Below are 8,519 nucleotides of genomic sequence, written 5' to 3'. Positions count from 1 at the left end.
TCCCCAGGAACTGGAGTTATAGAGTTACAGACAGTTGGGAACTGCCATGTGGGTGCTGGGAATTGAACACCAGTCCTCTGGAAGAGCAGCCAGTGTTCTTAACCACTGAGCCATCTCTCTAGCCCCCAGTGCCTGGCTCTTTAAAACAAACTTCAGTTTGGAGCTGGGTGGATGGGTCAGCCAGTAAGAGGAGCACTTTCTACACTTGAAGGTTCAGTTTCCAGCACCTGCACAGGTTTCATAACTTTGACTCCAGTTCCAGAGGACCTGACACCCTTTTCTGACCTCTAACACCAAACACACATGCTCTTACAGGTACCAGAACACTCATACACATTTTAAAAGGAGGGGGATGGGTTAGTGGTTAAAAGTAATAGATTCACTCTGGGTGGCCTGGTTGGATTCCTAGCACCCATATGACAGTTCATAACCATCTATAACTTTAATCCCATGGAAACTGACACCCTTTTCTGGCTTCTTGAAGGCACTGGGTTCACATGGTGTATAAACATACATGCAAGTAAAACACCTATGCACACAACACAGGGTTTCTCTGTATTGCTTTGGAGTCTGTCCTGGCACTCGCTCTGTAGACCAGGCTGGCCCCGAACTCAAGATATCCACCTGCCTCTGCCTCCTGAGTGCTGGAATTAAAGTGGAATTAAAGGTGTGTGCCACCAATGCCCGGCTGCACACAAAATTTTTAAATGAAAAAATAAATAAAAGCATGCAAGTGGAGGTTGTGGGACAACCTGCAGGAATTGGTTCTCTTCTTCTACCTTGTGGGTTAACTGGAATAAAATTGAGGTCATCTGGCTTGACAACAGGCATTCTTGCTTAATCACTGGCCCTGGAGACAAATACTTTTCTAAATGATGTGAGCATTACCTTCCATTTGTGCCCACGTGGCAAATTCCCTTGTTGGCAGCAGAGAAATCTTAGGGCCCTCAGATGTATTAAGTCTTCACACACAGCCACTTTCTCAGTCATGTCTCATAAGTGACATGGCCCAAAATTACTTGTCCACAAAAAAATTAAGTACATTTTGTATTAAAGCATCTGTTCTGGAACCACCTTGCCACAATCCTAAAGAACATCTTCAAATAGATTCTGATAGTTACTCCCCAGTAGGGACAGAGAACAGACTTAGAGCACAGCAAGACAAAGGGTAAAAAGCAGTGTGTGTAAGCAGGGTTGAAAGAGTGCAAACTGTGACACTAACCCGTCTCCAAGTTTCTGAGATGATCAGTCAATGAAACTGTGGCATCAACCTCTGCTTCAGAAAGGCAACCAAAAGCATGGAGTACTCCCTAGAAATAGCATGTTTCCATGGAAAAGTGTCCAGGACTGCGTCTATTTCCAGAGCGTCATGAAGAGCCGAAGGTCAGGTAAGGACAAGAGCCAGAATTTTGGATTCCCTTTTTCCATTCTAGGGCCCTTCCCTTCTGGTGGCAGAAGGACTGATGAGAATGTCTTTTGGCTGAAGACAAAGGAGAGGGTGAGAATGGAAACAATCACATCTTGTTCTAGCCTGCTCACTTCCTCCTGGAATTCAGTATCAGCCTATCCCTCCCCCAAGAAAGTGACACAGATGGCACCTTTGTCAGTGAATGGTTAGGAGAGTTCAGGGCTTGGGGCAGCAGAGGACACAAGGCCTTTGATAAATATTCTTATCTTCCATGGTGTTTGTTGTTCACTAAGAGAGATATAAAATGCTAAGATGATGACAATCTAGTAGGGAACATTGAGATGGCACACCATGTAAAGACACCCACTGGCAAGCAGGAGTGGCAGTTTGAGTTCAAACCATTGGACCACATGTGTGCCATGACATGTTCATGCCCCCCCAAAATTTTTTTTGGAGTGTTGGTAAAACAGTAAGGCTTTGTGCACCATAGAGGATGCTCACTGAGCCCTGAAACAGTTTTATCGATGGCAAGGTGGTATAAGCACCATGGGGTCATCAAAAAGGACAGTTCATTTCCAGCTGTGCACTTCAAGAAGATGTGGCTGGCACTGAATTGTTTTTTCAGCTTTTAAATTGTGTGTGTGGCTGGAGGTGGGAAGAGAAGGTCTGCCAAGGCCATGAATGTGTATGGGAGCCAGAAGACAACCTGTAGGAGTCGGCTCTGCCCTCCCATTAAGTGGATGCTAAAGATCAAACTCCAGTCTCCAGGCTTGGCAGCAAGTGTCTGTACTCACTGAGCCATCCCACCAACCCTGAGGGTTCTTGTTTGTTTGTTTGTTTGTTTGTGTGTTTGTTTGTTTGTTTTTAAGGATAGATGAGGGCACTGGGAAGCAGGATGGGGAAATGGGAGCAGTTTCTAGCTGTGTACCAGCTGTGGGATTTGGGATAAGTTACTTATGCTTCTTGTTTGTGTGTTTGGTTTTGTTTGGTTTTGTGTGATTGTTAATTGAATTCAGGGCTTGTATATACCAGGTAAACACTCTACCACTCAACTATAAGTTGAAGCCTTAACCCACTTGAATTCAGGCCTCTCATCTCTAAAATGAGGAATGATGCTTATTGGAATATTAATTTAGCATATCGGCACAGTAAATATTTGGTGTGTGGCAGCTATTACTGCTAGAAGGAGAAGGGATATTTGCAGATATAAGAGGGCAAAATCATAGACTCCATAAAGGAACTGAAGACAAGTGTGACTGCTTCTCTGGCTGTCCTAACCTTTCTCCAGGCCACTGAACAAACCAGAGTCCAGCACGTTCTAATACGCAGCAGACACTTGTTGGATGAATGTCCCACTCTCCCCAACACGTATCTGCCTAGACATCTTACAGAATCCCTATATTGAGTTCCATAGTAGCCTCTATTCCCAAGCCTGTAGCATCACTTCTACTCTCAAACTTCATTAAGCATGCTATTAACACCCTATTTCCTAAGGCAGAAACCCTGGAGTCCTCTCTACCCAGTCCCTTCTTCAGAAAAGTCACCACTAGATTCTCACCACTAGAGTGCTGCCTCAGAGGCATCATCTCTGCCCAGCTGTCACAGTAGCCATCTATCTTTTCCTTCCCAGAAAGGGCAGAAGGTGGAAGATAGCCCTCCAGCCAGCTCTGGGGTGACCGGGGCACAGGAGGCCCCTGCGACTTCACCTCTCCAGACCAACAGCAATGGATAGTATCTCTTTCTGACCCACAGCTCTCAAGACTTCTCCCTAACACCTTTTTATCCCTGTACCCTGAGCTGAAGCCCCACAGGCCCAATTCTGCAGGCTCTGCTCTGCGATTGTCCCCTTAGTAGCTGCTGTCTGTGTTTGTTATCTTCCATTGCAGCCTTTATGCAGGAGGAGCCAGGCTGAGAGACAGGGCTATTTATAAATGGAAAGTGGGTGGAGAGTTCTGTAGTCACAAATGTTTTAAACAGCCTAATTCCACCTCGCCTCCACTTTGAAATTCCTGTCCACCCCCTCATCTCCTACCTTCCCCCAAATCATGTAAGTTCCTGTCCTCCCTTGGGTCAGAGCCACAAAGAAGAAAAAAACTAAATTCCACATTTATAGGCAACTATAAAATAAAACTATTGAAGGGCTGGGACTGTGGGTTGTGTTAGAAGGACTTACGCAGGATGTGCAAGACCCAGGGTCCAATCCCCACACGCTGAGAAGAGTGAGTTCCAGGACAGTGAAGGCTACCCAGAGAAATCCTGTCATCGAGGCCCACACAGATGGCTCCACTTCTTGACTTAAGGTCAGAGAGTTCAAAACTGTCCTTACTCTTCCAAGGTTAAAGTCATAAGACCTAAAGGTCTAAGGCACAGCTACTGTAGGATGTTTGACCTTTGTTGTGGATGTCTTATCTAAATAACAACAAATTTGGTCTGAGATGTGGTTACTATTGACTCTCAAGGCCAGATAACGAGAAATTGAGACTAAAGTGTAGTTACCAAATGTTTGAAGAAGGGAAGAAAGTCTGTTCCTTGTACATGATAAAGAAGTCTTTGGCCTTTGTGACTGGGGTATTTAAGAATGTTGAAGAATATACTTGAGGCATTTAGTATTCACTGGATTGCCCTCCTGGCTCTATTCTGTATCTCTTTCCTCCTTAGTATCTGTACCTGCAATTTCTGAATCCACACTCCCCCTCTCAGGTATGAACTGGGCAAGTCAGCTGGATCCAACTGAAGCCCCACAAAGACAGGTTACAACACCGTATCTCAAAGGAAAAAAAATAAAAAAAGCGTGTGAAGGTGAGGTTTAAATGAGTCCACCAGACCCAAGATAAATGATAAATATCAAGTTCCAGAGCAGCCAAGGATACTTAGTGAGGTGCTGTCTCAACAATAAACAAAACAATACCATACAGTGGGTCTAGCACAGTGTTGGAGCATTAGTCTAGAATGTGTGATGCCCTGAGTTCAATCTCTTACTACAAAATTAATGCAAGCATATTGATAACCCACTAAAGATGTACTATATATACATTAGCTCCAATCCCTGTAACAGACATTTAAGACATTTAAGTAGAACAATGGTTACTGAGAAGTGATGTCAGAGGGTTAACTGATTTGCCCAAGATTAGTAACTGGCAAGAGCAGAATTCACTCCTAGGTCATATCATGCATGTGCCTGAATCCCAGTATTGTTTACAAGAGTTGGCGTTAGTGTGAATTGGTGAGAAGAACTCACAATGTCCTTATAACAATGAATGGTTAACGTTGTATTGTCATAGTTGCATGACTGAAGGCTCAGCACAAGCAGGCACATTAAAGAAGGAAACTTATTGGCTTAAATAACAGAAATGGCCGGTGCTTCAAACAAGGGATTAAGGTCTTGCACTCCTCATTCCTTGCAGCTGCTGGCCTCTGCCAGATTCCTCCTCAGACAGGTTCTGTCCATTGCTCAAGATATTTGTTGGCAACTCCACCTGGCTTCTTTGAGTTTGTAACTTTGGAGAGAGCAAATACTACTTAAGATAGCTCCAAGGACTCTGCTTTGAACCCACACCTATCTGTAAACCATTTGGTGTGTCTGGGAGAGGACCCACACTAGAACCCCACTGGCCAGGCCTGAGTTTTGAGACCATCCTAAAGGGGACAGGCCTTTAGGCCTATCCACATGTTGCTAAATCTTTAGCTACCATTCAGGGTAGCTAAAGGAAGTTTTGCTGGGTACCCCCATCCAGTACACCCATCCAGAAGAAAATGGAGAAGGAAGTTCATCATAGTTCACCAAGAATGTGGGGCATACAAGAATCCATCAGAGCACAGATGCATATACATATTAGCAGTGGCCCCACAAGCCAGATGCTACCCCATTCCAAATGGAGGAAGATGAAATGCAAAGACTTAAACAATTTGCTATTAAGTACCAGACAAAGGTAGAATTCACATCTGAGTATAGCACACAGCACACTGATGATAGTGTAGGAAGAACCAGACATGGAGTGAGACATGGAAGCCATCTCTCTGGGTTTTTTTGTTTTTTGTTTTTTTTTTTTTTTTGGTTTTGGTTTTCGAGACAGGGTTTCTCTGTGTAGTTTTGGAGCCTATCCTGGCACTCGCTCTGGAGACCAGGCTGGCCTGGAACTCACAGAGATCCGCCTGCCTCTGCCTCCCGAGTGCTGGGATTAAAGGCATGCGCCGCCAACGCCCGGCCAGAAGCCGTATCTTTATGGGAGGAAATTTTAGACTGCTCAGCCACACTCCAAGGACCATAAGGCAATGGACTGTGACAGTGCCACTGCTGTGGCCACTACAATCTCACCCAGCTACCAGCTAAGCTAGTGGTTCTCAATCTTCCTTTAATACAGTTCCTCATGTTGTGGTGACTGTCACCGTCATAAAATTATTTCCATTGCTACTTCCTAAGTGTAATTTTGCTACTGTTATGAATTGTAATGTAAATATCTATGTTTTCTAATGGTCTTAGGCAACCTTGAGAAAGGTCGTTCAGCCCTCCTGGGGTCACAGCCCACAGGCTGAGAACCACTGAGCTAAGTAGTTGACACACTTCATGTGAAACAATGGCAGTTTCCCCAACCCTGTTCTGGCCACCGGAAGCTTCTCTCCTAAACTTCCTTCTGATCATGAAAGGAGACACCTGGTGCTGTCAGTAACATAGGAAGCACAGCCAGGCTTGGCACCTATTGTCTCAGCACTTGGCAGGCAGAGGCAGAAGCACTGCCACAAGAATGAGGCCAGCCTGGGCCATGATGTGAAACCTTGTCTCAAAAACCAGAAAGGGTGTTGGGGGGAGGCGGGCTAAATTAAGGAAGGGCATGTTGGGTAGGGACTGAATCCATGCTTAGATAATGAAATGAGTTGAGCAAGTCAGAGAAAAGTTATCTCGAATTCAGACACTAGATGGCAAATGTGGTCAGCACAAAAGGTACAGGAAGGTCTAAAGAAATGAGGACATTAAGTTTGTAGAAAGTCCTTGTGTGGGAGAAAGCAGAACACCAAAGAAGCCAGCAAGAAACCCAAAGAGTCCAATAAACAGCATCTAAAAGGTGTAAGGGATGGGAGGAAAGGTGACTCTCAGAAATAAAGGCTTGGAAAAGGCACAAACACTTCACCGACTTGTGTTCTTTGTCAGAGGAATGAGGCCAGGACAAAGCTCCTCTTGGGAATCAATCGGCAGGTATCAGGGAAGGCAGGAAACTCAGCCCAGTGTTCCCATTGTCCCTGGGGGAAGTATTTCTAGGCTGGGAAGAGGAAAGGCAAACATGAACCCCGCAAAGGAAGAAATAATAAGATAAAGCCAAGATTCCTAACCATTGAAAATGAGCTGCAAAAGTAGGTTGCCAAGGAACCCTTGAGATCAACTCCAGGAAAGGGCCATAGTGGGTTGGGGGAGAATGCCCAATACTGGAGAAACAGCAAAAGCTGATTCTAGAGACACTTGATGGGTGTGTGTCTATGATGTATTTGTCCACCCCTGAATTTATTCTAGAATATAACACTAAATTCTGGATTCAAGAAAGCTTAAAAAAATGTTTTGGTGTCTTCACAAATAATATGCTGAAAATGATCATACCAAGGATAAGTTCTGTTCTTAAATAGTTCTGTTTCCAGTTAGACACTGAGTGGCTCATGCCTGACTGGGCAAGGAACTCAGAGATGACTTCACTTAGGGCTTTTGCCCATTTAACTACTGCAGCCAGAACTGGTTAACCCACCAGTGCTTATATGGAGAAAAACCTTTTCTGTTTGGCGAGATCAGCAGTCATCAGTGGTGACATCTTTATCATATTTGCACACAGTACCATTCTGGGAGAAAAACATAATATTTGGGTGTCAGAATCAAGCTTTTAAAATAACTGAGTGAGCTCAATCCAGCAGAAATTTGAAGTGCACTCCTTTAATCCCAGCACTCAGGAGGCAGAGGCAGGCAGATCTCTGTGAGTTCAAGGCCACCTGAACTACGAGCCTGCAAAGCTATTCAAAGACAGCCAGGGCTACACAAAGAAACCCTGTCTCAAAAAAAAAATTGGTCCTCATAGGCACATATATTTCAATGTTTAGTGGGGAGGGGGCACTATTGAAAGGATTAGAAGATGTGCCTTCTTGGAGGAAGTGTGTCACTGGGGATGGGCTTTGAGGTTTTAAAAATTCATGCCAAGCCCAGAGTCTCTCTCTCTCTCTCTCTCTCTCTCTCTCTCTCTCTCTCTCTCTCTCTCTCTCTCCTCTCTCCTGTCTGTCTGTCTCTCTGTCTTCAGATCAGGATGTAGCTCTCAGCTACTGCTCCAATGCTTTGCATGAGTGCTGCCATGCCCTGCCATGATAATAATGAACTACTCCTCTGAAACTATAAGTCAACCCTCAATTAAATGCTTTATTTTATAAGAGCTGCCTTGGTCCTGGTGTATCTTCACAGCAATAGAACAGTGACAAAGACAGTAATGGAAAGACTTGTATTTATATTCTTTAAATTACCTTTTCTCCTGTGTCTGTATTCCTGCCACAGCCCAAATGTGGAGGTCAAGGGCAAACTGTAGGAGTTGGTTCTCTCCTTTCATCATATGGGTCCTGGGAGTCAAACTCAGATTGTAAGGTTTGACAGCAAGCACATTTACACACTGTGCCTTTTAAAAAAATCTATATAGGTATTTTGCTTGCATGCATGTCTGTGCTGGAACAGTAGCCAGTGCTCTTAACCACTGAGCCATCTCTCTCTCTCTCTCTCTCTCTCTCTCTCTCTCTCTCTCTCTCTCTCTCTCTCTCTCTCTCTCTCTCTCTCTCTCTCTCTCTCCTCTCTCTCTCTCTCTGTTTTTCAAGACAGGGTTTCTCTGTATTGCTTTGGAGGCTGTCCTGGAACTCAATCTATAGACCAGGCTGGCCTCGAACTCACAGAGATCCACCTGCCTCTGCCTCCTGAGTACTGGGATTAAAGGGGTGAGCCACCAACACCCAGCTAAAGATGTGTTTATTATGTATACAGTGTTCTGCTGCCATGTATGCCTGTACGTCAGAAGAGGGCACCAGATCTCATTATAGATGGTTGTGAGCCACCATATGGTTGCTGGGGATTGAACTCAGGTTCTTCTTAACCTCTGAGCCA

Source organism: Cricetulus griseus, chromosome 6, assembly GCF_003668045.3.
Source record: "Cricetulus griseus strain 17A/GY chromosome 6, alternate assembly CriGri-PICRH-1.0, whole genome shotgun sequence".
NCBI lineage: Eukaryota > Metazoa > Chordata > Mammalia > Rodentia > Cricetidae > Cricetulus > Cricetulus griseus.
Note: the sequence above shows the minus strand (reverse complement) of the source record.